The following is a 26,888-nucleotide window of genomic DNA, read 5'->3' as shown; positions in this document are numbered from 1 at the left end:
TTCTGTCGCCACTTCAGATCCTGGAGATCTTACCCATTCTGGGTGGGTTCATCGCCCTCTTTCAAGTCACAAACTTTCCCTTTGCAATGGTCATTCTGGCTCTGGGCTTCTTTCTCTCAACCCACTTTCCATAAATGGGTTCTTTCCTGCGGTTTGTGACAGCTTCTATTGCCTTTACCTCCCACTGCTTCTGCTCCCTTTAGAGCGTCATGCTCTGGTGGTTACCTGCGCTCTGTCATTCTTATGGTGTTAAGTCACCTTATGGACCACTAAGTTCTTTCTAGAACTTCATAGGATTCCGTTGTAGACCTGCCTCCTCTGTGGGTATGGCTTTGGTATCTATTCTTAGTTAAGGAATCTGCGGCTAGACGTCTCTATCAGATGTACGAGTTACTTAGCTTCGGTAACGATGTATCTGGTAGAGACCTAGTCTAGCCACAGATTCCTTAATGCCTACCCGTCCTCCCCGCTCTGCGAGGACCTTTTCAGGTTGGGGCCTTCTATTCTCGCCTCCCTTACCGTGGATTGCCCTTTTGCAGAGTGTCATACTCTCTTTGCTCTAACACAGACTGCACCCCTTCTCAAGAGTGGGCGGTGTGTTAATACTTTGTGTGTTCTTCCAAGCCATCGGCCTGGATTATACGGTGTGGAATCCGTTTCCGGGTTTTTCCCACCGTCCCCCATTCCCCTTCTCCATTGCCTTGGGGTTTTTGCCACCCCTGTACCCTTTTACCTCAGACCTATTGGCTCTGTACATTTATGGATCTTTGATTTGGGTTCCGATGTCTTTCTGGTCACATTTTATGGTGAACTTTCATTACTCTTCTGTTCCACACTTGTTCACTGTCATGTTTTCCATTCTGGATGTGGTCTTCTATTCTCTGCCGGGCTGTTTTCCACATCCTTGTCTTCCTTTAACGTGGAATGTACCTTTGCTTGTGCAGGGTGACTTTTTAGAGCTCTGCTCTGTCTCACCTGTCCATTTCTTCATTTTTGCACACTGTTCCTATTTTCTCACAGTTTTTTGGTGATGGCTCGGCGTTCTAACGCGGAAAAGTTTCTCAAACAAAAACTGACGTCAGCGCGCCGGGAGGGGCATATATGGCTCCGCTGACCTCACGTCCGTGGACGACGTCAGAGCAGAGCCATGTGGCACAGCCCCCCGGCGCGCAGAGGTGCTGCTGCGGAAAGTTTTCCGGATCCAGTCTGACGCCTGGGAATATTCTAAGTTAAGGAATCTGCGGCTAGACTATGTCTCTACCAGACACATCGTTACCGAAGGTAAGTAACTCGTACTATTATACATGTTTATACAAAGGAAACCCCTATCTAGGTACACATATATAGTCCAAATAAATGGTTATGTACACAGGGATATGCTGTATATTTATGTTTGAGTATGGTGGTTATGTGGGGAAGAGCCAACTGTTGAGTAGTCTTCTGAAGAAAATATAGTTATTTGTGGATCTTGTGTTTGGGGGTCAAGAGTTCCATAGTTTGGCTGCTTGAACAGATGTGCCACTTATAGTATTTGTTTTTTAGTATGGAGGGATTTTGAGGCGCGGTGCCCATCTAGAGCAGAGATTCCTTTGTTGAATGTATTTAGTGATTTTATTCCTGATGAAGAGCGGTCCTGTTCCATTTTTCGCTTTCTGGGTGATACAACGCAGCTTGAATGTGGATTTTATGGCAACTGGTAACCAATGCCTTCAAGGCAGGGGAAATGTGGGCTTGTAATATATATGCAAGAGTAGTCTGGCAGCACAGTTCTGAATCAGTCGTAGTATTTTCATAGTTAAAGATGAGCCGTGGTGGAGGCTATTGGTGTAATTGAGTTTAGACAGAACAAGAGATAGTAGCCTTGACCTTGTGTGGAAGTGCCAGGTGGGGGAAAATGCGTTGCAGAGTTTCCATAGTAATGAAGCTTGATCTCGCTAGTTTGTCCACTTGGGCATTCATTGATAGCTTGGCCTCCATGGTAAATCTGAGGTTTCTTACTCCGTTAGATACTTTAGGAGTTGTTCCCAGATCATCAGGCCATGCGGCGAGTGGGTCATAATTTTAGCCACATTAGTATTTCCGTTTTGGAAGCATTCAGTTTGAGATGGCTCCATGTCATCCACTCATCAACGGCTCTGAGGCAACTGAAAATGTGTGAGTTACCAATGTCCTTGGGGCTTTCCAGTTTAAGGAGTATTTGTGTGTCATCTGCATAGTTGAAGCATGTGAGGTGACATTTATTTATCAGTGCGGTAATGACTTCATGTAGATGTTGAAAAGCATGGGTGAGGTGATAGAGCCTTGAGGGACTTCTGCTTTTGTGAAGTGCGGTTTGGATGAGAAAGGGTGGAGTATGGATGACGTTAGTTCTGTTGTGAAGATAAGTGATCTAGTTGAGCAGTCCCCTCTACGCCGGCTTCGTAGAGTCTTTGTATTAGTGTCATGGTCAACTGTGTCAAAGGTAGCTGAGAGGTCTTAAGAGGACAAGAACAGCAATTCCGTACAGCTAACTGTGTTCTTAAGGTCATCCCAGATGGCAATCTGTCTAGTCTGAGCTGATTAGGAAATGGGGAGACTAGTCCGAGCTGATTTGGAAATGGGGGTTAGATTCTGTAGTTTGGCTAAGCTTGCATGGACCAGATGATTAAAGGTCAAAGATCAATCATTTAAAGACATGGACTCGACCTTTAATTGGACCACAGTTTTGCTTTGTATGCTTGCTAAGAGCTTATGTTGATGTTCAGTCTTGTGATACGGAGGAATTTAGATGGATGACTGTTGGTTAGTTGCCAGTTCAGATATGTTAGGAAGTAGGCACTAAACAAGGCACGGCACTAACAGCCCATGTTCATAGAGGACCACTTGTGGATAAATGGTTAATGTCTCCGACTGTAAAAGTGTTCAAGTCCTGCTTTCTTCTTGCTCCTATAATGGCTTGAAAGTCTTTGCAATGACAAGATATTTCATGGCTCTCAAAAACGTAAGGTTAATATTTTCAGATTCAGCAGCCAATGTCCAAGAATGGATGTAGAAATCCACTTTGGATGACGTGCAACATAAAGACTTGCCTAGGTATAGCAACTGAGTTAGAGTTAACACCATGTGGACTTGATGGAAACATTGATGGCCCCAGTGGAAGGCTTGGAGTCCACAATAATAATGTAGTCTTGAGACTATTAATACTGAAATGATACCTAAGGAAGTTGTTGCTGATGGCACAGTCAATGGACATCTGGTCCGTTATAGGGCTTTGATTTAAAATCATCTTTATGATTACAGAGGCATGGGAAGAAAACTGTGATCCCGCATGTAGGAAATGCTAAGCAGTAGTCTGGTAAAAATGGGGAGCTGCGATGGTATGGTGGGACAAATAAGTGAAACCAACACCCAGATTATTAGAACAATTGAATGAGGGGCCATTCTTTAACACAAATTACCTTGGGGTGCCTCACAAGGGGTCAACAGGGAGAATGGTGAGACACTGAATGTTCATGTCATACATTGTGCTTGTAGCCTATACCTGTAGGGCACTCTGAAGACCAGCGTTGCTAGAAGAGTATTCCATTAAGGTGTCGGTTTAGTTTACTCGACCTCAAAGATGGAAATGTACCTTCATTGTGATAGAAAACCTCTTCTGTATGAACTTCTGGTTAAGTTACAAGATCACAGGGTGAGATAATAAAGAAAAACACTTTCTGATTCAAATAGTGGCAGCGATGCTGCCCATGGGGATAGTGGACAGGACAGGAGAGAACAAAGTATACCAATTGTAAGTTGCCATGTTCCTATGGTCGCATTTCAAGCAGGAAGGTTGAATTAAACTGAGAGAAACCCAAATAGGATCATGGAAAACAGGGGGAAACCGCAAAGGAATGTCAACCCCTTAGCGGGATAGAGGTAATCAAACTTTTAGACTTATGGTTATAACGCCAGGCTGTACGGGCTGCTAGAGGGATAGTATTTTTTCAGCATTCTGATTTTTGGGATACCAAACAGCAGGGTCAGCTGGAAATAGAAAGGCGGGCTTAGCCCCAAGGCAGACACGCTACTCGTACCCCAAAGCTCACCGGGAAAACAGCAATCGATTGGGTAGCATGTTAAGCCTAGATTCTTCAAGGGGTTTGTAAGGATGGATTGGAACCAAGACACTCAACTACCTGATCATTGTATGAATATTGTTTTCTTAAATAATTGACTTTATGAATGGATTGGGTAATGTAACTTGTGGCTTGTTTTTATAGTTAATTTTTTTTAGGTGTTGCGTCACAGATTTGAAAATACTTCAGTTATAACACTTGCCAATTATTTCTTCCAAAAATAAATACTTTCAAAACTGAAAACTTTCCAAGTGTGTGTTCAGCAAATATATTGAAGTAAGGACAATGCGAAAAAGATTTAGGGTTACGGGTGAAGGGTTTAAAGACATAGGGTTAGGAGTTCATACTAATCAAGTTAAAGGTATAGGATTATGGGTTTGTAGAATAGGGGGTTATTTTGAGGGTAGAGCTTAAAGGGTTAGGGGTAAAGAGTATAAGGGCTTAGGTTGTGTAGTTATTGGTTAAAAGAATAGAGTTAAGGGTTTGGATATAGAGTATGGGCTTAAGGGTTATAGGTATAGGATTAAGTTTAAGTGTTTGAGGTGTTAAAACTTGTGATTAAGGGTGTAGGATATAGGGTTTAAAAGTATAGGGGTAGAGGGTTAAAGGTGCAGAGTGAAGTGTTAGGGGCTAATGGTTCCTTTTTATATGCAATTTCATGTAGCACGCCCATTACCCATAGGTGTTGCAGCGATACTCATAGAATGAAATCACATTACATAAGTATAAAATGTTGCACAAGCATTGCATACAAGTACATACTTGCACAAACTTTACAGTAGGTCTATTTTGTTGTTGGCAAAGAACAGTCCGCGTTTGTTTAGCTCTCCTGCCAGTTACTATGGAGTGTCAACATAAGACCTATTCAAAGCTTTATAGGTGTTATGGGTTATGGTTTAAGGGCTAGGAGTGTAGGGTTACGTGTATGGGGTGTAACTAATTGTATTCATGTAGTGCTTACTGCACCGGACGAGGCGTTGAAGCACTTTTTGGTGAGTAGCACGCTACTCCGGAACCCAAAGGCTTAGTATAGGGAAATATAAGTTGTTAGTTTGAGTGGTGGACACTGGAATCTGTTAGTTCAATTGACTAGTCTAAGGACATATAGAGGAGGGTAGAGTCTAGATAGTGTTATTTAGGAGTTTATATCATTCAGATGAGATTTAGGATGAGTCAAAGGAGGGAAGAGTCTAGAAAGGGTTACTAGGGAGATCATAGTTGTAAAATAAGGTTTCTTATGAGTCGAAGGAGGGATATAGGAGGGAAGAGTCTAGGAAGTATTATTTTGGAGATCATAGTAGTATAATGAGGTTTGGGGTAAGTCGAGGAGGGATAAAGGAGGGAGGAGTCAAGAAATGATCTTGGGGAGATCATAGTAATAAAATGAGGTTTGCGATGAAACAGAGTGGAGGTAGAGGACATATTGAAAGAGGTATAGGATGACAGTAGTGTATTGGAGGGTGTCAACTGCTTTATTGGAGAAGTGTGGCTCAATGAGTGGAGAAGTGTGGCTCAATGATTAGAGCGGCAGACCCTGATGCAGAGGTCTAGCCCGGGACCAGGGTTCAATTCCCCGTCTCGGCGGGTCTTGGGCTCAAAAATTCCACGGACCTGATAATTCACGCCTCGGCGCCATTCCAATCATGGAGTCCCACTCTGCAACTCTGGGCAATAGCTTGCTTAATCTCCACAACGGCCCCCACAACGCTAAGGATGCCTGGCCTCCACCTTGGGGGTGCCCAGGAGTGGACGCCTCACAGGGAAAGCCAGGATGGGTTCCACAGCGGTATTCGTACAAGCGCCTTGAGACCCTTGCGGGTGAGTAGTGCGCTATACAAGTATCAATTTACAATTTACATTTTTATTCCTTTCAACAGAAGGAGTAAAGTGAAAAATAATCTAGATAAATACCTACATAGAAAGGGTATACATGTATTTTTTTTAAACAAATTTTTATTGTCTTTTATTCGTCATGTAACATATCCCTTTATGGTGTCAATGTACAGTAGACAGGACAAAAAAGAAGACCTATCTGAATCACTGTATTCGTCGCTTGGCCCCATTCGTATATGGTAACTAGAATGATCACATTGCTGTCTCCTTGCAAGGTATACATGTATAAGGGAAATAATAGAGATATAAAATTGTATTGCATTAAGTTCCTTATTTGCAAGTATAGATAGTCCGAAATTCAGACTTTCAGATGTTGCTGTACATAAAAGGTAGCTAATTTGTGTATTTCTATACATTTTTTAATATTTTATTTTTGTTTTCCTCGCAATTTTCAATAGCTAAGCATTCATAGATGCAATTGTTTTGATCATATTTACATGGTGTGACAGATAAATAGAATAAACAGAGACCCATAAGCATCTAATCAAATAACTATAATGAAAAAATGCAGTAACCTACATACATGTTAAGCATAAAATATATATATATATATAAGGCCATAACACGCACGAAAGCTAGACCCAGGGAAGATCTGTTATTCAAACCCTCAAACAGTATAACTAGAATGAAAAAAAATGCAGACAACAACCCTAGTAATCCCAGGCTAATCCTAACATACAATAAACAGAAGGATAGTCTTAGAAGAATAATCAAGAAAAATTGGCACCTGGTTCAAAGTGATCCAATCATAGGGGATAAAATGTCACCCTTTCCAACGATAACATTCAGAAAAGCGTGCAGCACCAGTGACTATTTAACCAGTAGTAGTCGGGAGATCTCTAAAAACACAACTTGGCTATCAAAACGCAAAGGTTTTGTTAGGTGTACAGCATGCAAGGCTTGCAAATATGGAGAAAGTAAAACCACATTCAATACACCTTTCATAGATAAGCCAATCTTAATCAGCAAGTTTTTAACGTGTAAAACTGAGTTTGCAATTTACGTATTGGAATGCTCTTGTGGACTAAGATATGTGGGTAGTACCCGCCTTCCAGTCCACAAGTGAATTCTACAACATCTAAGGGCAATAACCAATAACGATGGTTCCTATCCGGTAGCCCGTCACTTCAATGAGATGCACAATCAAAATCTCAATCAGTTGAAGCATTACGTAATAGACAGTGTTCCCTCACTGAGAAGAGGAGGTATCAGAGATGCAATACTCAGGCGACTCAAGACAAAATACATCTTGGAATTAGATAGTAAGAGTCCACACGGTTTAAATACTACTGAAGACCTGTACACATGGCTTTAACTAATGCAGTATTTCGTGAAAACATTTGACATACCTATTATAGGTGTCATATGATTGTAACCTTGTCCCTGTTCCCCCAGTAACTCACTTCCTGCCTATAGTGCACATGGGCTCATGGCTCACTGGACATATTTTAAAGCACGTTGTCACTTTTTATTTGAACTGCAAATTCAATGCTGAACAGCACAATAGCATTTTAGCACTTTTAGCACAGTTCTCGTACTGTATATGGGGCTTAGAAACCAGATAACATGATGTATTGGGGTTCTTCTTTAAAATAAGAAACTGTTCCCTGCAAGAAAGGCTTGGACATTATAAATCTGCAGAAATTCAATCTTAGTTGTTTTTTACTATGTAAGATTCATTTTATCAAGTATTTATACAGTCATTTTGTCAAAGCACAATTTTGCACAGTTTTTTTTAAAAACAACGGTCTTTAATGCATTAAGCAGTTATAACATGCAATACCATGTCCATTGCCGTTTTATCATATGTATAATATTTTAGAGTACATGTATTTATACAGTAATTTATTGTTGTATGTATATATTTATTTTTACATATGATTGCGTGATTTTGCACATTGTCGGTAATTTAAAATGTAAAACAATTTTAATGCTGCAATGTGTGTATGAGCAGGAAATGATACTTTAAAACTCTATACAGCCGAGAGATGTGGAAGCAGAGTTCACATGGAAAGTCTATTTTCTATATTCATTCCAGCACGTAATGCACTGTCACTTTAAAAATGGGAGTAAAGCATAAGCATGTCATGTGATCAAGGGCTCTGGGTGGCCCGAAACGCGTCATGGCGGCGAAGAGCACAAAAAAATAAACCTACTGAAGCGCAAAATAAGTGGAGTCAGTTTCTTTTAAAGTACAGAGGAATGAGTATCAAGATATATATATCCATAAGTAATATAGATTTTTTTAAGCAGACATATATGTTTTAAAATCACAAGTGGTATATATTTTGTACAAAGAAATGCACTTATCTAAAACATACATATAATACAATTATACATACTTACAGGCATATGCTGTATATTTGTGTTTGGGTGTGATGATCATGTAGGATCGAGCCAACTCTTGAATAGTTTTCTGAAGATAAGATAGTTATCCACTGCTCTTATGTTTGGGGATAATGAATTCCATAGTTTGGCTGCCTAAACAGAGAAAGATGTATCCTACCCGTGTTTGTTTTTCTTGTATGCTGGGGTTTTGAGGCAAGGTGTCTATCTTGAGCAGAGTTTCATTTGTTGAATGTATTTAATGATTTTATTCCTGATAAAAAAAAATTGACCTGCTCCATGTACTGCTTTGTGGGTGATACAAAGCAGCTTAATAGTGGATCTTCCAGCACGTGTTAACCATTGTAGAGCCTTCAAGGCAGGGGGATGTGGACATGTGGATTTAGATGAAGGAGTATTCTGGCAGCAAAGTTCTGAATTGGTTGTAGTTTTTTCACAGTTGATGATGATCCGTGGTAGAGGCCATTGGTGTAATTCAGTTTAGGCCGTACAAGAGAGATAGTAGATTGAGCCTTGTGTGGAAAACCTAGGTGGGGGGCAAGATGGGTCATAGAGTTTTCATAGTAATGAAGCTTGCTCTTGCTAACCTGTCCGGTGGAGCATTCATTGATCATTTGGAGTCCATGGTAATTCCAGGGTTTCTTACTTCCTTGGACACTTTAGGAGGTGTTCCCAGATTGTCAGGCCAGGTGTAGAGTGGGTCATAATTTTTCAAATTACCACATGAGTATTTGCTGATTTGAAATCACTTAGTTTGAGTTGGCTCAATGTCATCCTCTGATCAACGGCTGTGAGGCAACTGAAGATTTTTGGGTTTCCATTGTCTTTAGGGCTTCCAGTTTAAGAAGTATTTGTGTGTCATCTGCGTAGTTGGAGCAAGTGAGCTGAAATGTATTTATCTTTGTCCGTAATGACTTCAGGTAGGTGTTGAAAAGCATGGGGGAGATGATAGATCCTTGAGGGACCCCCTGCGTTTGTGAGGTATGGTTTAAATGAGAAAGGGGCCCAATGAATGACATTTGTCCTGTTTTGAAGATAAGATGTGATCCAGTTGAGAGCAGTTCACTCTATGCTGGCTTCATAGTGTCTTTGGATTAGTGTGTCATGGTCATCTGTGTCAAAGGCAGCTGACGGGTCCAAGAGAAGTAGTGCAGCAACCTTGGTCCGATAGACTGTATTTTTAAAGTCATCCCAGATGTCGATGAAGGCAGATTCTGGGCCTCTTTCTGGATGGAATCCTGTTTGGAGGTCGGAAAGTATGGAGTAATCTTCAATGAATTATGATGACGAATGCTGCTTTTTCTATCAGTTTACCCGGGAAAGGTCCATTTGTAATTAGGTCTTTAATTGTTTGGGTCATGCAGGTCCAGGGCTGTTTTCTTTCATAATGGATGTATGTATGCCTTTTTTAAGTCTTCTGGAAAGATTCCTGTAGTTAAAGAATTATTGATATTTTTTTCATGCTATGTGGCAGCAGAGGTAGTTAAAAGAATGTTCTTGAACATTTGTGGTGGACAAGAGTCACAAGGGCAGCTGGCTGACCTGCTTGCTTTTTACCATATCCATAAATTCACTTTGTAATAGTTGTTTGAAGGAATGCACAAGTTGAGATAGCCTGCCCTTGGAGGGGTTGTTGGAAATGGGTTGGTGCTGGTGGTTTTCCTTTCTTTTAATTACGATTCCAATATGTCTGCTTTGGTTGTGTAATAATTTTCCAGTTTGTTAGTAAATTCTTGAGTCATGGGATGAGTTCCTTGTATTCATTTAGGCTCATGCAATACTTTGAGAATGTTTATAAAATTCTTTATTTGCCCATTTAATATTTTAATTCAGTCTGAATAGTACCTTTTTTAAAGCTTTTTTGATTGTTGGTTTGTATATTCTGTCAAGTTTGTGTAGCTGAAGTTTGTCTTGAGTACTATTTGTTTTGAGCCAGGGGTTATGGGTAGAAGGTTAAGGGTGTAAGTTTGTAGTATAAGGGTAAGGATGTAGAGTCAAGGGTGAAGTGTTTGATAGAGGTAAGGGATTGGGGGAAAGGGTTAACCACAATGACTGCATTCTTTAGTGACACCGCTGGGAATTCATTTAAGGTGTGTTGAGTATTATTGTTATTTTAAGTCTGTTTAAAAATAAATGTTGCTGTTCATAGTGACACAGCACTTGATTTCAATTGAATGAATACACTACAATTTTGAAGTTATGCATTTAGTAGTATTAACAACAAATTTATGCTATTTCTCAGGAAAAAAATGAATTATCCAGGTACAATTTTTATTAACGAACATGACTTAATTACTGCATACTCTTGCAAGTGGATTACTTGGTTTGAATTCTTTAAAACTGTCGCCATTTGAACTCCAACCAGCGGCTTGGTTTCAATTCTGCTAGATTATTTTGGGGTTTGTGGGTATGAGTGGCCAGGGAGCAATGGTTATAGCAAAGGACTAGCCCACACTGTGGGCTTTAGAGGCCGGGGCAGTAACCTGGCCCAGGGCTCGGATATGATTTGGGTGCCCAGAATGGCAATGGGCTCTTTTTCCTACGCCACCCTCCCGAGTGGGGCATCTGACTCCAGCAAGGCACAACACAGGAAGAAGAAAGAATGTGCACGAAGATTATCAGCACAGAAGTGGCACTTGCTTAGGATTGGCTGGCAGCTTTCACAGGAGATGGTCAGAGCCCCCCACAGGTTGTAATTTAAGAGATCTGTACTCGCTAGGCAGCTGTGTTGCATGAGTTGCTTGACCAACCCAACTTCAGCTAAATTTATTCTGAGCAAAGGATGCCAGAAAATGGTGGTGGAAGTATCAATGGAAATAGAATGAAACTCCTCTTGGACTCGTGTGATCAGACTAGTGGTCATTGTGCCTGGCTAGAATGACAGTTGTTTGGATACTGGACTGTTAGCCCTCTGATAATTGGGATGTCAACCCGCAGCACCAGCTGCAAAAGTAAAGGAGGGTTGATCCCCAAGACAGATTAGGATCTTGCAACCCAAAGCTCTGCTGGAGGCCAGCTTGAGTGGATACTTGATTCAGTTAGCGAGGTAACCTGCAATCTGCAGGGCGATTTACCCAGAGGATGGACAAGCATCAAGAGCCTCAACCACCCGATCTGATCAATCATGCATGCATAAATAATTGACTTAATGACTGTAGTAATGTATTTTTGGATTGATTAATGAACATGACGCATCTACCTGCGAGTAAATTACTCAATTTGAACTGTTTAATAAAATCTCCGCCTATTGAACTCCAATAGATGCTGACATTGGTTGGGATATGTGAAGCCGAATGGCCCGAGTGCAGGGTATTTACTTGTGAATAGTTTGTCTCATTTCCGACCGCATCACCCGAAAACTTCCTCACCTAGCTTAGCTGCCTTTCCGTCTCCCACAGGGGCATGAAGTTCTCAAGAGGCGCGTTCGGGGGCAGAGGGGAAGAAAAGCACTTAATCATGTGGGCTGTTGTGCCAGCCTGGGCGCCGAACCCTTGGCACCCTTCGCGCGGGTCTTGTCGACTCCATTCAAGGAACCAGGTAGAAAAGAAGCGCGAAGGCGTCCCGTCTCCCTGTCTGCGGTGCAGACCCCGCTTCTGCACGTGTGCTCCAGCACAGCTAGGATGTTTTGCTTCACCAATAGCCTTCTGTTTTCTCTGCCCGTAACCCCCTCTCCCTCCGCCTTTCCTCTTCCTCGCCCATCTGCTCCTCTAAGGGGGGGGGGGGGGGGGCTTCTATCTCTGGCTCTGATTGTTGTGGGTGTTTGTCCGGGAAGGTTTCTTTGGCCCCTTGTCTTTGGAAGAGGGGGGTAGTCCTGCTGTTCACCTCTTTGCTGGTACCGTAGCGAGGTAGGGACTGATTTCCCAATGGGACTTTGGTGTTTTCTTTACAGCTGGAACATGGGTGGGAGGAGCCCGAGATTCCAGCCACTTAATTATGTTCGTCTATAGATTTGGGGAGGGGAAAGCGGGTTGGAGGAGAGGTCATTTTATCGACTCTTCTCCTGACTACTGACCACCACCCAGCCCTCCTCTCTGCCACCCAGTCCGGTTGTTTACAAAGCATGGTGTTGGTCCCGGGTACTGCCAAGTAATACATTCAGTATACCATTCCATGCCAACTCTTGGCACTTTTTATTTTGCAGTATTGTGCCCCCGACTCCGTGTGTGTTTGTTTTTTTTTTACGGATTTTTCGTTTTGTGTGACCAGCAGTAGTCCTACTGTGAGGCTCGTCCTTGAATGCGTTTAATATGCAGTTTCGCTATAGAAAAACATTGTACGAATTTCTGCTGGATACATCTGCCAGTGGATTCCTCACCTTGTGAATATCCCCTGCGCCAGCAACATTCGGAAACTTTTGTAGCAGTCCACGCCGATGGGGTCGAAGACGTCACAGATACACTGCTCTGCTCGCGACTCCGCTGACGTCACCGGCTCCATAAGAAGACCTAGTCGGCGTGATGACGTCAGTTCCCTTTTTCCGCGCCGACGACGCCAACGGATTTCGGGAATCGTTATTAGTAGTTTCACTTGTTACTTTGTGTATTTTCTGGATTTATCTGTCTTTCTTCGGGAAGATGTCGACAAGGAAGTCGGGTTTTAAGCCCTGTCGAGAATGTGGCAAGCACATGTCTATTACCGACCCACACGAGGATTGTGTTTGGTGTCTTTCATCCAACTACGATGTGGATGGTTGTTCCAGCTGCCGCAAGATGAGCTCGAAGGCTCTTAAAGAAAGAGGCGAAGCTCTTCATCGCTCGGATGAAGAAGAAGGAAAAAAGAGGAAGAAGGAAGTCTAGATCCAGGTCGAGGTCGGCGTCCAAATCGACTTCGGGGCATGCTTCGAGAAGTAAGAAGCATAAGAAGAAGAGGAGGCATTCTTCACATCATCTCTCCGATAAAGGTTCGGCTCCGAAGCCGAAGTCGCCTACTCGATGTCGGAGAGAGTCCGTGTCTCCTTCTCCAGTCCCGACTTCACCTCCAGCTCCTTCTTCTCCGGTGACTTCGCCGGCTCCGGCTACATCTCCGGTGCCGGTGTCATCCCCGACGCCGGTTCCATCTCCGGCTCCAGCTTATTCTCCGGCTCCATCTCCGGTTGAGGATCTTCAAGCCCCGAGTGAGACTGTGACGCCGCCGGTTCCACCGTCGGCAGGCCCGAGTCCGGTGATACCGGACCAGTATCCTGCATTCCCTGGTCCAGGTCAGGACCCCACGCATTATCTAAATGCCATGTACGGGGTGTTTTCAATGGCCATGTATACCTCTGATGCACCTGTGGGTCCGATGGCTTTTAATCTGGGAGTGCCGCATGTCTATCCTCGAGCTCCATTCATGCCATTCTTTCCGGCGACGCCGTCTTGGCAGATACCGGCGCCGAGAACATCGACGGCGCTTCCCTCTTCACCGGCGCCGACTCGACTTCGTTCGACGCCGGCTGCTCCTGCGGATCCGCGTTCAACGCCGGCGCCGTCGGATTCGAACACGGCGCCGCCGACGCCGCTGGTGCGGATTCGTTCCAGAAGGGAAGCACAGAGAGTGGTGGATGAGAGAAGATTTCTTTTGGAAGAGGGAGAGTTAGTTGAATCTGATGAAGTGTTTGAAGAGCTAAAGGAGGCAAGTGGACTGGATTTGTCTCCAGAGTGGGAAATCACTCCACCATCAGATGAGCTCTCTAAAGATGCAGCGCCGTATCATGCGGTCATCAGGAAAGCTGCGGAGTTGTTAGACCTTCAGTTACCAACCACGGAGTTCAGGTCTAACATTCTTACTGAGGTACTGCATTCGCCTACTGCAGTCTCGGAGCCTTTGTTGCCCTTTAATGAGGCCATTATGGACCCTGTACTAGAGGTATGGCGCAAACCTTTTTCAGCTCCTGCGGTCTCCAGGACAGTCGCAAGGAGATATAGAGCGGCTCCAGGGGACCCTGAGTTTTTAACTTCGCACCCATCGCCTGAGAGCTTGGTAGTTCAGGCGGCTTGTTCGGGAAGGTCCAAGGGGGATTTTCCTCAGGTTCCAGGGGACAGAGGCCAAAAAGGTAGACCAATCGGCCAAAAAGGTCTTTTCATCAGCCAGTATGGCTCTTAAGTCGACAAACGCGACGTGTTTGTTGGGGCGCTATATCCACACGCTCATGGACTCAGCGAAGAAGTTGGCACCAACGCTATCGGAGGAGGATAGGGCCGGCTTCAATGAAGTTCTGACTGATGCCCAGGCGGCTGCACGCCAAGTCATTCAAAGTGGACTGGACACAGCAGACTCAGTTGCCAGAGTCATGGGGTCTTCTGTCGCCACCAGGAGGGGTGCATGGCTAAAGTCCTCTGAATTCTCTTCGGATGTGCAGTCGACTTTATTGGACTTGCCTTTTGATGGGTCTGGTTTGTTTGGTAAGAAGGCAGATGCTGCTCTCGAACGCTTCAAGGAGAGTAAGGCTATGGCTAGGTTGTTGGGTCTTCAATCCCAGCCGAGAGGATCTTTCAAAAGATATAGGGGCTTTGGAAGGGCGACTTTTCGCTCTTATAGACCGACCCAGCAACAGCAGCAGCAGCAGCAACAACAGCAAGGTTCTTTGTCCAAGGGATACAGAGGAAGAATCGGGGGTCGCTCACGTGGCCGTCAACTCTCCTCCTCCCCTTCCTCTTCCTCAGCCCCTCCCACCACCGCAAAGCAGCCCTAGATTCGACATTCCGGATCATGCTGGTCCTGTGGGGGGCCAGCTTACCCATTTTCTACAAGATTGGGAATCTGTAACTACAGATTTCTGGGTTCTGGATCTTGTAGAGAATGGGTACGCCCTTCCCTTTCGGGAATTTCCTCCAAATTACCCTCCTTGCCAAGGAGCTTGCTCGGAGGACCACCGTCTTCTCCTGCAGGAGGAAGTCCTGAAGTTGTTTCAGAAAGGTGCGATAGAGGTGGTTCCAGAGCAGGAGAGGGGTCGGGGATGCTACTCCCGGTATTTCCTGATTCCCAAAAAGGACGGCAAATTGCGTCCGATACTGGACCTCAGAATCTTGAACTTTTACCTGAAACAGGAGAAGTTCAAGATGCTCACCCTTGCGCAGGTTCTTCAAGCGCTGAATCAGGAGGACTGGATGGTGTCGATCGACTTGCAGGATGCGTATTTCCACATCCCCATCCTGAAGTCGCACAGGAAGTATCTCCGGTTTACGGTAGGGTCGCAACATTATCAGTTTGCGGTCCTTCCGTTTGGTCTTACTTCGGCACCTCGAGTCTTCACGAAGGTGATGGCGGTGGTGGCAGCCCATCTCAGAAGGTCGGGGGTCTCGGTTTTCCCTTATTTGGACGACTGGCTGATCAAGGCAGAGTCGCCGGAGAAGGTGCTGCGTCATCTGCGGGATACAACTCAGCTGTTGTACAAATTGGGTTTTTCGATAAACGTGCCCAAGTCTCACCTGGTGCCCTCTCAGCGCAACCTGTTCATAGGTGCGGTACTGGACACTACTGTGTGTCGAGCATTCCCTCCTCCTCAAAGGATTCTCGACATACAGGAAATGATTACTTTATTTTACAACGGAGCGGTCGTTCCAGTTCTGAAGGTCCTACGCCTGCTCGGTCTGTTCGCCTCCTGCATCCTGTTGGTCAACCATGCACGCTGGCACATGAGGGCGCTCCAGTGGTGCCTCCGCAAGCAGTGGTATCAGCACAAAGGGGATCTCAGGGAGTCTGTGAGGATCTGCAGAGAAGCTGCAGCAGATCTATCTTGGTGGAGCGTGGAGGGCAATCTGTCCCAAGGAAAGTCCTTCCATCTACCTCCATCGGTGGCCACGGTGATAACGGATGCATCCACTTTAGGGTGGGGTGCTCATCTGGGGGATCTGGAGATCAAGGGTCTTTGGTCTCCAGAGGAAAGGTTGCTTCACATCAACCTTCTGGAGTTACGGGCAATACTTTTGGCGCTCAAGGCCTTCCTTCCTTCCCTTCGCGGTCAGTCTGTCCAAGTCCTGACGGACAACACGACCGCGATGTGGTATATAAACAAACAGGGAGGAGTGGGGTCTCTTTGTCTCTGCAGAGAGGCCCTGCGACTATGGTGCTGGGCTCAGGACCATCAGATTTGTCTGATGGCAAATCATCTGGCCGGGGTTCTGAACGTACGTGCGGACAGTCTGTCGGCAGTTCTCCGCCGACCACGAGTGGAGGCTTCATCCGGAGGTGGTTCGTCACGTCTTCCGAATGTGGGGAACTCCTCGGGTGGACCTGTTCGCCACTCACGAGAATGCTCACTGCCCGTCATTCTGCAGTCTCCAGTATCCGATGCAGGGAGCGTTGGGGGACGCGTTTCAGTTGAGTTGGGGCTCACGACTCCTTTACGCGTTTCCTCCCATACCCTTGATTCCTCGGGTTCTCAGGAAGATTCGCCAAGACCGGGCCCAAGTTATTTTGGTCGCCCTGGACTGGCCAAGAAGGGTGTGGTATACAGATCTTCTCCACCTCTCCTTGTGCCCTCCGTTCCGTCTCCCTCCGAGGGCAGACCTCCTCTCGCAGTTGGAGGTGCAGGTTCTACACCCCCACCTCCAGAGCTTACACCTTCATGCCTGGAGATTGAACGGGGCAACCTGAATTCTTTCTCTCTCCCGCCAGATGTGGTGGATGTTATTTTATCGGCCAGGCGACACTCCACCAAATCTATATACTCATATAGGTGGTCTAAATTTGTGCTTTGGTGCGGAGAGAGGTCCATTGATCCCTTGAAGGCTCGTCTGTCTAACATTCTACAGTTTGCCCTTTCTCTGGCTCAGCAAGGCTTTGCTGTGGCTACTGTGAAAGGATATTTATCGGCTTTCCTTTGTTTGCCGGATCAGCCGTCATTATTCAAATCACCTGTTCTTCGTTTTATAAAGGGCCTTACAAACAAGTTTCCTCCTGCTCCCTTTATTGTGCCTCAATGGGACTTAAATCTTGTACTAACCTATCTTATGGGTTCTCCCTTCGAGCCCTTACACAAATGTCCCTTGAGGCTGTTGTCCTTTAAGACGGTATTCCTCATTGCAATCACCTCGGCAAGGAGGGTAAGTGAGCTTCAAGCTCTAAGTTCAAAACCCCCATTCTTGACTGTTCATGCTGAACGAATGGTACTCAGGACCAGGGCTGCGTTTTTGCCTAAGGTGGTAACTCCCTTCCATCTGGGGCAGTCCATTACCCTTCCTTCCTTCTATCCTCCCCCTCACCCTTCCAAAGAGGAGCGGCTTCACCGCTTGGACCCTATGAGGGCGGTGAGCTTTTACCTGGACAGGACAAAGGACTTCAGGGTTGATGACCAGCTCTTCGTGGGCTTTGCTGGCTGCAGGAAAGGTCGAGCGGTGCACAAGCGCACCCTTTCCAGGTGGATTGTCTTGTGCATCAAGATTTGCTACTCCCTGGCTGGTAAGGAACCTCCGGAGGGTTTGAGAGCTCATTCCACTAGAGCAAAGTCTTCCACGTCTGCTTTGTCTAGGGGTGTTCCTGTGGAGGACATTTGTAGGGCGGCAACTTGGGCCTCCCTCCACACCTTCGCAAAACATTATTGCTTAGACACCGAGGTGAGGAGGGACGGTCATTTTGCGCGATCCGTCCTTCAGGACTTTCTGGTATAGAAGGGTGGACACCCTTCTCCGGGAGTGGGGACTGCTGTGGAATCTATTCACATGGTGAGGAATCCACTGGCAGATGTATCCATCAGAAGAACAAGTTACTTACCTTCGGTAACGCTTTTTCTGGTGGATACAGTATCTGCCTGTGGATTCCTCACTGACCCACCCGCAACACCACAACAGATATATATAAAAATAGAATGTATTTATTCTAGGCAAACCCTCAGCACTCTTTATGAGATTCGAGGTAAGTACAACACAGTCTTATTCAAGCATACATTAAGTCACACAGGTAAGTAATACAGTTAGGCCCTAGGGGCCACGCAAACCATATACTAAGTAAGTGGTATAAGGACCACTGTCACGAACACAGGATAGGCCTAGGCCTAGGGAATCGCTGGGGCTACACTATACTACCAACAGTTAGGAAGTGGGAGGCCCACGGGATTCAGGTGCAGAGTGGAAACACTCACGCGTAATGCGTAAAAGTCGATAGAATCACTAGCAGTTAGAAATTAACAGTTTTAGGACACTTCTGGTATAGCTAGAAAGTCGAGACTCGGAAACTAGACCCTAGGATAGTCAATACCCTTGTGAGCACCGAGGTACCCAAGTTACCTAGCCCACGGGCTGCGGGTGCATAGGTGTGAACTTGCGTCTGGTTTCGTCGTGGACTTCTATGGATGCCTGAAGGAAAGTTGCTGACAGGAGACGTCGAGGACGACCAGGACCAGGAGGTGAGCTGTCCCACGAAGGCTCTTGCTGACGGCGGCGTCTAAGTCGAGTCGGGACCCAACAAGCCTTGGCAAGCGGAACCCACGCAGGATGGAGGACTTGCTTCTGGTGCAGACCAGGAAGGTCTGGGGTGCTTCTCTTTCACAGAGGAGCGGGTGCCAGTCTGGAGGAGCCGGACCAGCAAGATGAAAAGAAAGGTTCGCCGTCGCAGAGGTTACTAGCCAACGGGCCAGCAACCGGACAACACGTCGAGCAACACAGGTGCAGAAGGGCCCCACGCAGAACACGTGAAGTGTGGGGAGCTGGTCTTCTTTGCAGATGGTGCTCGGGAGTGGGGCTTCTCAATTCCCCAAGCACAGCCTCGAGGAAGCCTCAGGAGTCGAGTTAGTCAGTTACTAGCCACTTTTCCCAAGTCGCCGGTCCCACGTCCCTCGTCGCCTCCACGGGTCTCAGCTTCGCTGGAGATGTGGATCTGGTTCAGAGGTGTCTGGAAGTCTCGGCGCTGGTCAGTCTCTGCAGTCGTCCCTCGTAGGATCAGTCGCAAAGCAAGCAGCGGTCGCTGGATGGTGCCTGGTTGCCCAGGGTGGTCACTCCTTGGCCACAAGGGAGATTTCTTCAGTCTTCTTCCTGAGGTCGAATGCCAAAGGTCCAGAGTTTGTTCAAGTTGCAGATTCAGGTTAATCTAATTTAGCAGGGCCCAACTAGCTACTAATATACTGGGCTAGTGGGCTGGGCTACCTGCAAGGTCCCTCCTATGGGTGGGACCAGGAAGGGGAGTGGCTACACCCCCTTTCCTTTGTCCAGTTTCGCGCCAGAGCTGGGGCTGGAGTGCCCCAGCGCCGGTTTGAACTGGACTATGCATGGAGCACCTTGTGTGCCCCAGGCATGTCTCATTCCTTTCAGCCCTCCCTGCTCCAATACACTAAAGTCTGTCTGGGGAGGTGCTAGCACCTCCCCAAGCAGGAAACCTATTGTCCAGGCCTCCCTGGCTGGGAGGGCTCCCAGCTGCAGGAGGTCAGACTCTTGTCTGTGGCAGCAGCAGCATCCATTTTGTGATGCTGAGGCTTTGGTGAGAGTTAAACAGCAAAGTAGGATTTTAACATGTCTCTCCCTCTAGAAGGGAGGAATAATATCCTCATCACCCGAAATGGTATGGGGGTATTAGACACCTTACACGACATGTTTTGATAAAGCCAAACCATAGTTACCATAACCGTTTAAGATTATAAGGTACTTTAAGAGTATATGGTAGGCTATATCATAGAACAGCTATAAGGACATGGTTCCGAAAGCTGCAGACAGGCTCAGCTCATGCTAGAGCACCATCTCACATGTTACCAAGCACTCTGCCTCCAGGATTGTTAAGGCCTGCCATAGGAGTGGCTGATAGGTACACATGTGTCTATATATAATGTAGGTATAGGAATACTACACCTAAGCAAGGGGTGATTACACGACCTTGCCCCAGCTGAGTGATCAGCCAGTGGTGTCATAATGGAAGGCCAGGCCAGGGGTGGCATAATACATGCTGCAGCCCCTGGTAGGCCCAGGGTACACCTATGCCCTGGGTACCTAGGGTACACTGTACAGGGTCCAATAAGGTGATCCTTACCAATTGGGTATGTACCTAGGGTACATGGAGTCCATTTTAAAGAGAGAGCAGATAGCCTGAGACCCTGAATGGCAGGATCTCAGGCCAACTAAGTCGAAAAACCAGCTAGACACTAGGCAAAAAGTTGGGGGTAACCATAGTCAGATATCCACCTTCCTACAGTCCAGATCAAAGATCTGCAGTGGTGACTCATGAATCGCGATTGTGTCAGAGGCAGACCCCTCTCCCTTCCCCAACCAGATCTCATAGTGACTGATCCGTCACTCCTGGGATGGGGCAGCCATTTGGAAGAGGTGGCAGTCCGAGGATTCTGGTCTTGGGTGGATTTTAGACTCCACATCAACCTGGTGGAGCTCTGTGTGATCTGTCTGGCATTAAAAGCCTTTCTACCCTCCATCAAATTAAGACTAGTGCAAGTGTTCACGGACAACACCAACGCCATGTGGTACTGCAAGAAACGGTGGGGTGGCATTGTGGACTCTTTTGTAAAGTGACTCTGCGTCTCTGGACATGGCTGGAACATCAGGGCATATCCCTGGTGGTTCAACACATGGCAAGCTCTTTGAATGCCAGAGCAGACTAACTCAGCAGTCAATGCCTAGCAGATCACAAATGATGTCTCCACCTGGAGGTGGCACAAGGTCTCTTTCAACAGTGGGGAGAGCATTGGTTAGATGTGTTCGCTTCTGCAGAGAACGTGGAATGTCAGCATTTTTGCATTCTGGAGTTTCCAAGGCAGCTCTTGCTCAGAGACTCTTCTCATCTCGAATGGAGCACAGGCTTCCTATACGCTTTTCTGCCCTTACTCCCCTGCCCAGAGTTCTCTAGAAGATCAAGAACGACTGGGTCCAGGTCATCCTTCTGGCTCCGGATTGGGCATGGAGAGTTTGGTATCCCGAGTTACTGAACATGGCTATCGATCCTCCGATCAGGCTGCCCGTTCGGGAGAATCTCTGTCACAGCAACAGGGGGTGGTTCTCCACCCGAACCTATTCAGTCTCCGCCTTCTTGCGTGGAGATTAAGCAGCGGTAGTTGATAGCTTTCGACCTTCTACCCGAAGACTGCAACGTCATCTTAGCAGCCAGGCGTTTCTTCACCAAGACTGTGTCCGCTTGCTGTTGGAACATAATTGTGGCATGGTGTGCAGAAAAAAACATTGACCCCTTTTAGCCTCCCTTGCTGAAGTTCTTTTCATTCTTTCCCTTGCCCAGCAAGACCCTGCTTTGGGGACTCTTAAGGGCTATCTTTTGACTCTTTCTGCCTTTTTGTGGTTACCTGGCCAACCCTCCTTTTGTAAATCCCTCATTGTACATAGATTTCAGAAAGGTGTAGTTCATCTTTTCCTTCCTTCACCATTTATCATGCTTCATTGGAGCCTTAAGCTTAAACAATCTGGAGGTGTGCTCCTTTCGAGCCTCTCCATAATTGTCCTCTGGGGCTTCTTACGAATAAAACAGCCTTTCTTGTGGCTATTACATTTGCCCGAAGAGTAAGTGAGCTGCAGGCCTTGCCATCCAAGCTGCCTTACTTCTCAGTGTATCCTGACAAACTGGTGCCTCGCACAAGAGCCTCCTTTCTCCAGAAAATTATTACCCCGTTTCACATAGGCCAATCCAACTCGCTGCCTACTTTTTATGCTCCTCCACATCCCTTCAAAGAAGAGTAGCGACTCCATCGTCTGGACCCAAATAGAGCGTTGCCGATTTACCTTGACTGCACGCAAGAGTTCCGGGTGGACGACCAACTCTTTGTGGGGTGTGTTGGTGCGAAGAAAGGTCGGGATGTGCAGAAGCGGATCATCTCCAGATGGGTTGTGCTATGCATTAAAATATGCTACGCATTGGCCAAGAAGAAACCTGAAGGCTTGCGATTTAATTCTACCAGAGCTAAAGCTGTGACTACTGAGTTATCCTGCGGAGTTCCAGCCCTGGATATCTGCCAGGCAGCAATGTGGGCTTCCCTGTACACCTTCACCAAACATTACTGCCTGGACAGTCAGGTCCGTAGGGATGGGCATTTTGCCCGTTCGGTGGTCCTGGATCTCCTTGTTTGAAATTGGTCCGCAGACGCACCACTGGGGATGGTATTGCTTGGATATCTATTCTATGTTAAGGAATCTGCGACTAAAAGCTTCTATCAGATGAACAAGTTATTTATCTTCAGTAACGCCTTATCTGATAAGAGACTCTATCTAGCCGCAGATTCCTTACTTACTGACCCACTCATCCTCCCCGCTCTGCAAACTGATTTCTAGGATCAGGGTTGTTCCCCTTTCAGGGCTCTAGTTTCCCACACTAGTGGTCCGTATTCTTCATGACTCCACGCTTTTGGCGTGGAAAGTCGTGACCAGAAACACATGTCAGCGTGCCTGAGTGGCACTTATGTTTGTGCCACGGATGACAATTGCGATGCGAACAAAGCCGACGACGCATGCTGAGCCAAACAACTCCACCTACCAGCGTGCAGGGGTACTGCTCATGGGAAATCTTGCGGATCCAGTGACGACTGGGGAAATTCTAAGGTAAGTAATCTGCTGAGATATATATATATATATATATATATATTACCTACTGGCGGTCGCCAGTAGGTAGTTATAGTTAGGACCCTGTTTCCATAGGAAAACCGCAACATTCTATTTTGAATAACTTTGGCGCCGGTCGACGAATCCTCGCGAAATTTTCAAAACTAATGGGGCGCTACGCTCCGCTCCTACCCTGAAAGTCTTGGGGGGATTCGTCAAGCGGGGGCTGAGATAAAAGGGGGGTCCCAAAACGCGTTTTTCCCATGCATTTTTCCATAGGACCTTTAGACACAGCTACAGCCCGAACGGCTGAACAGAGTTCCTTGAAATTTGGCAGAGAGGTAGTCTACAGGTCAAGGAAGTGCCTTTTGTAGGTTTGGTGTAAATCTGTTCAGTAGATTCTGAGAAAATAGCCTTTAAATCAATATATATATCTGAGCCAGCTTACGGTGCGCTTACGGTGCGCTTACCGTACGCGTACGGTGACGTGCGCGAGCGCGATTCTGATTGGCTGTTAGATCTTAGTAGACATTCGAATCGGTCGAAACCAGGAAGTAGCGGCCGCCATTTTCTCTCTCGCACTCTGAGAGGGGGTTAAAAAACAAAGGCCAAAAACATGTAAAGGGGCTGTTTCGACAGCTCCTAAGCACCTAGCCATGTTGAGGGAGTCCTCAAAGATCCCCCAAGCTCAAAAACGGATCTTTAAATTTTTCGATAATTTCGCCGATTACGCTTACCGTACGCGTTCGGTAAAAATTTATTAAAAAAAAAAAATATCCATACTCTCCCCACCCCATGTGCAAATGGTGCCCGAAGGGCACCATTTGTGCATTGCATATTACAGCTGTTAAAAAAATTAAATATTACCTTTCACAACGAAGCGCATCATATGTCCTCCAGGTGCGCACGGTGCGTGAAGCGCATTGTGCGTACATGGCCCATCTAGCGTAACGTGGGCGCGCGTAGCGTGCACAGCCCTAACTGCGTAAAGTGGGCGCGCGGTTAGCATTTAAAAAACCGTACAAATTCACTGAAAAAACCATAGGTTTCACACACGTTATAGTTAGGAATTAGCATTTAAAAAACCTTGCAAATTCAGTGAAAAAACCATAGGTTTCACACATGTTATAGTTAGCTGGACATTTCACTCGTAAAAAACCAATGAAATTCCCCCGTTCTAGTTAGTGCAGGCAACTATAACTCACGCGACCGCAATCTTCTGCTGATGCTAATACTGTATTTAGACACTTATTTGCCCATGTCTTCTTCCATTAAATTTTAGCTATACATATATTACAAATATTTTTTTTTCATAAAGACACATATGTCATCAGCAGAGGATTGCGGTCACGTGAGTTATAGTTGCCTGCACTAACTATAACGGGGGAATTTCATTGGTTTTTTACGAGTGAAATGTCCAGCTAACTAAAACATGTGTGAAACCTATGGTTTTTTCACTGAATATATATATATTCACTGAAAAAACCATAGGTTTCAGGGGTGTTATAGTTAGCTGGACATTTCCCTCGTACAAAACCCTAGAAATTTCCCTGTTATAGTTAGTTCAGCTAACTATAACTCGCGCCCCCGCAATGCACTGCTGATGACGTCACATATTACATGACTCATGACATGGTCAGTGACATCACTGATGACATCACTGACATCTCAAATGACATCACTGATGACGTCATCCATTGAGTATGTGTTTCTGAACAGTTTTATTATGTTTAATATATATAGGGAAAGGCCTGTTGAAAAATAAGTGGGTGTACAAGTGTGTGAATGGATGATTTTCTAGGTGCGTAACTGAGTCTATAAGTGAGTCATTAAATGTATCTTACTGCAGACTAGTGACTAAACTGTGTGAATGTCTGTATGTGTCTGTGTGTTGGTGTATAAGTGGCTGCATGGTTTTGTCAATAGCTATATGAGTCTCTATATGGGTTATTGATTGGTTGTCGGAGTATCTATATGGGTGCCTGAGTGTTTGTGTGGGTAGGGTGTGTGTGACTCTGTGACTAGATGTGTGAGTGGGTGATTCAGTGGGTGCATGTTTTTAAGAGTGCATCTCTGGACTGTATGGTTGGATGAGTGTATGTATGGGTGTGTTAGTGATTGAATGTATATCTCAGTTGTACATGTGTCAGTAACTACATATGTGAAACGCAGTGTATATGTGTGTAAGAGTATATAACTATCTATATGGGAGTGTGTGTGATTTTGGGAGTGGCTGTATGCGCCATAGTGCAAGGATATCTGTGTCATGTGCTGTTTGTTCTTCTGCAGGAAGACACAGAATTTGTTAGTATTTTTATGAGTAAGTGAACTTGAGTGTTTTTAACTGTATAGGTGAGTAAATTTTACTGAGATTTATTATTTGCATGACTGACTAGATGTATCAGTACCTCAATGGATGATTGGCGGTGTGTGAGTGTCTATATAGGTGTATAAATGCACAGAGTGACTGTAAGTATGAGTGACTGTACAGGTGAGTGAGTGCAGATGTATGTAGACCTAAAAGTCAATGCGTGGGTGAGTAGTTATTGGTATTGGAGTATCTATGGTTGTCAAAATGGCCGCCTGAAATTTTGAGTCGGTGTATCAAAGGTTATATTAGGGTGTGAGAAGATGCACTAATTTATCACATGGCTGACGTCATCAGTGATGTCATTTGAGATGTCATCAGTGATGTCATCAGTGATGTCACTGACCATGTCATGAGTGATGTAATATGTAACGTCATCAGCAGTGCATTGCGAGGGCGCGAGTTATAGTTAGCTGAACTAACTATAACAGGGGAAATACTAGGGTTTTGTACGAGGGAAATGTCCAGCTAACTATAACACCCCTGAAACCTATGGTTTTTTCAGTGAATTTCTAAGGTTTTTTAAATGCCAATTCCTAAATATAACGTGCATGAAACCTATGGTGTTTTCAGTGAATTTCAAAGGTTTTTTAAATGCTAATTCCTATCTATAACTTATCTCTAAAGATATCATGAAAAGCATTCTTTTTTAAAAGTAGGGTGCATTAGTTTTGTGGAAAAGCATCTTTGTGATTGGTTAAGAAAAAGCAGTTTCTACGTGGAGTACACATCATAGGATAACATTTTCTCAGCTCAACCACACCTGCTACTTGCATTTGGAAGGCATTGTTCGGACTTAAAACAATCGTCAACTTTTAACCTGCATGTGTCGTTAAATGTTCAAGAACATGTTACAAAAAAATATCATAAAGTTTTAAAAAATTGATGATCTTTTAACCTGCACATATTGTAGAATGTTCTAGAAAGTGTGTTGATAGAATACGTTGCACTTCTGACTTCTATGTGTTGTTGAATATTAAAAAAACGGTTCATATGGAAAATTAAAAAGAAACCAATAGAGAAGTTTTGAAACCTCAAGGAACTATTCTAATTTATTCTTTACATGTCTTTATGTGTGCAGCAACAAAATTATAGACACAACAGCACTAGGAAGAGGAAGAAGCAGGGAGTGGGGGGAGGGGGGGAGATGGGCAGAATGGCACACATGCACAATTAAGTACAACACACATATAGACTAACAATGGCCAAAATGAAACACACCAACAAGGAGCACAAGTCACACAACCTGCCAACATCACACCACTGAACGAGCATAGAAGTGAAACCCACGCTGCATTCATACAGGATGTGTACAAAGGCCAGTCGTTGGTGTTGTGGGATGTCTGCGACCGTGGTCATCATGGATGAGATGCCCAGCATGTGGCACATGGTCGAGTTCACTGTGTGTTATGTTGCCAAACGGCTGCTCCTCTCTCCCACGAGCCCCCACACTTTTGTACAGTGAGCTGTTGTATCTCGTGCACTCGTACGGCACGCCATTGTAATGCCTATTTGCGTATGTCCTGCTACAATCCAACAACAACATCACAGTGCCGTTTGGAGGTGGTGCATGCCACTTTACAACATCGACTGCTGCGGCTCTTGTAACAGGCCACACCAGAACACAGAGACACACTTACCGCACTTCCTGTACACGGACATGTCCGAGACACCCCGTTCCCCTTGCCGGATAGGCACACCCCTGCACTGACCTGTGAACCCCAGACCAGC

The 26,888-nt window shown here is 45.5% G+C and overlaps 1 protein-coding gene across 1 annotated transcript in view; it reads left to right on the top strand.

The window, feature by feature from the left end:
* The window catches only part of LOC146797842 (uncharacterized), a 115,828-nt gene that overhangs the window by 18,168 nt on the left and 70,772 nt on the right, over positions 1–26,888 (top strand). The window lies entirely within an intron of this gene.

This window comes from Triturus cristatus, chromosome 9 (assembly GCF_964204655.1).
Source record: "Triturus cristatus chromosome 9, aTriCri1.1, whole genome shotgun sequence".
Lineage (NCBI taxonomy): Eukaryota > Metazoa > Chordata > Amphibia > Caudata > Salamandridae > Triturus > Triturus cristatus.
Note: the sequence above shows the minus strand (reverse complement) of the source record. Positions and strands in the feature narration are given on the sequence as shown.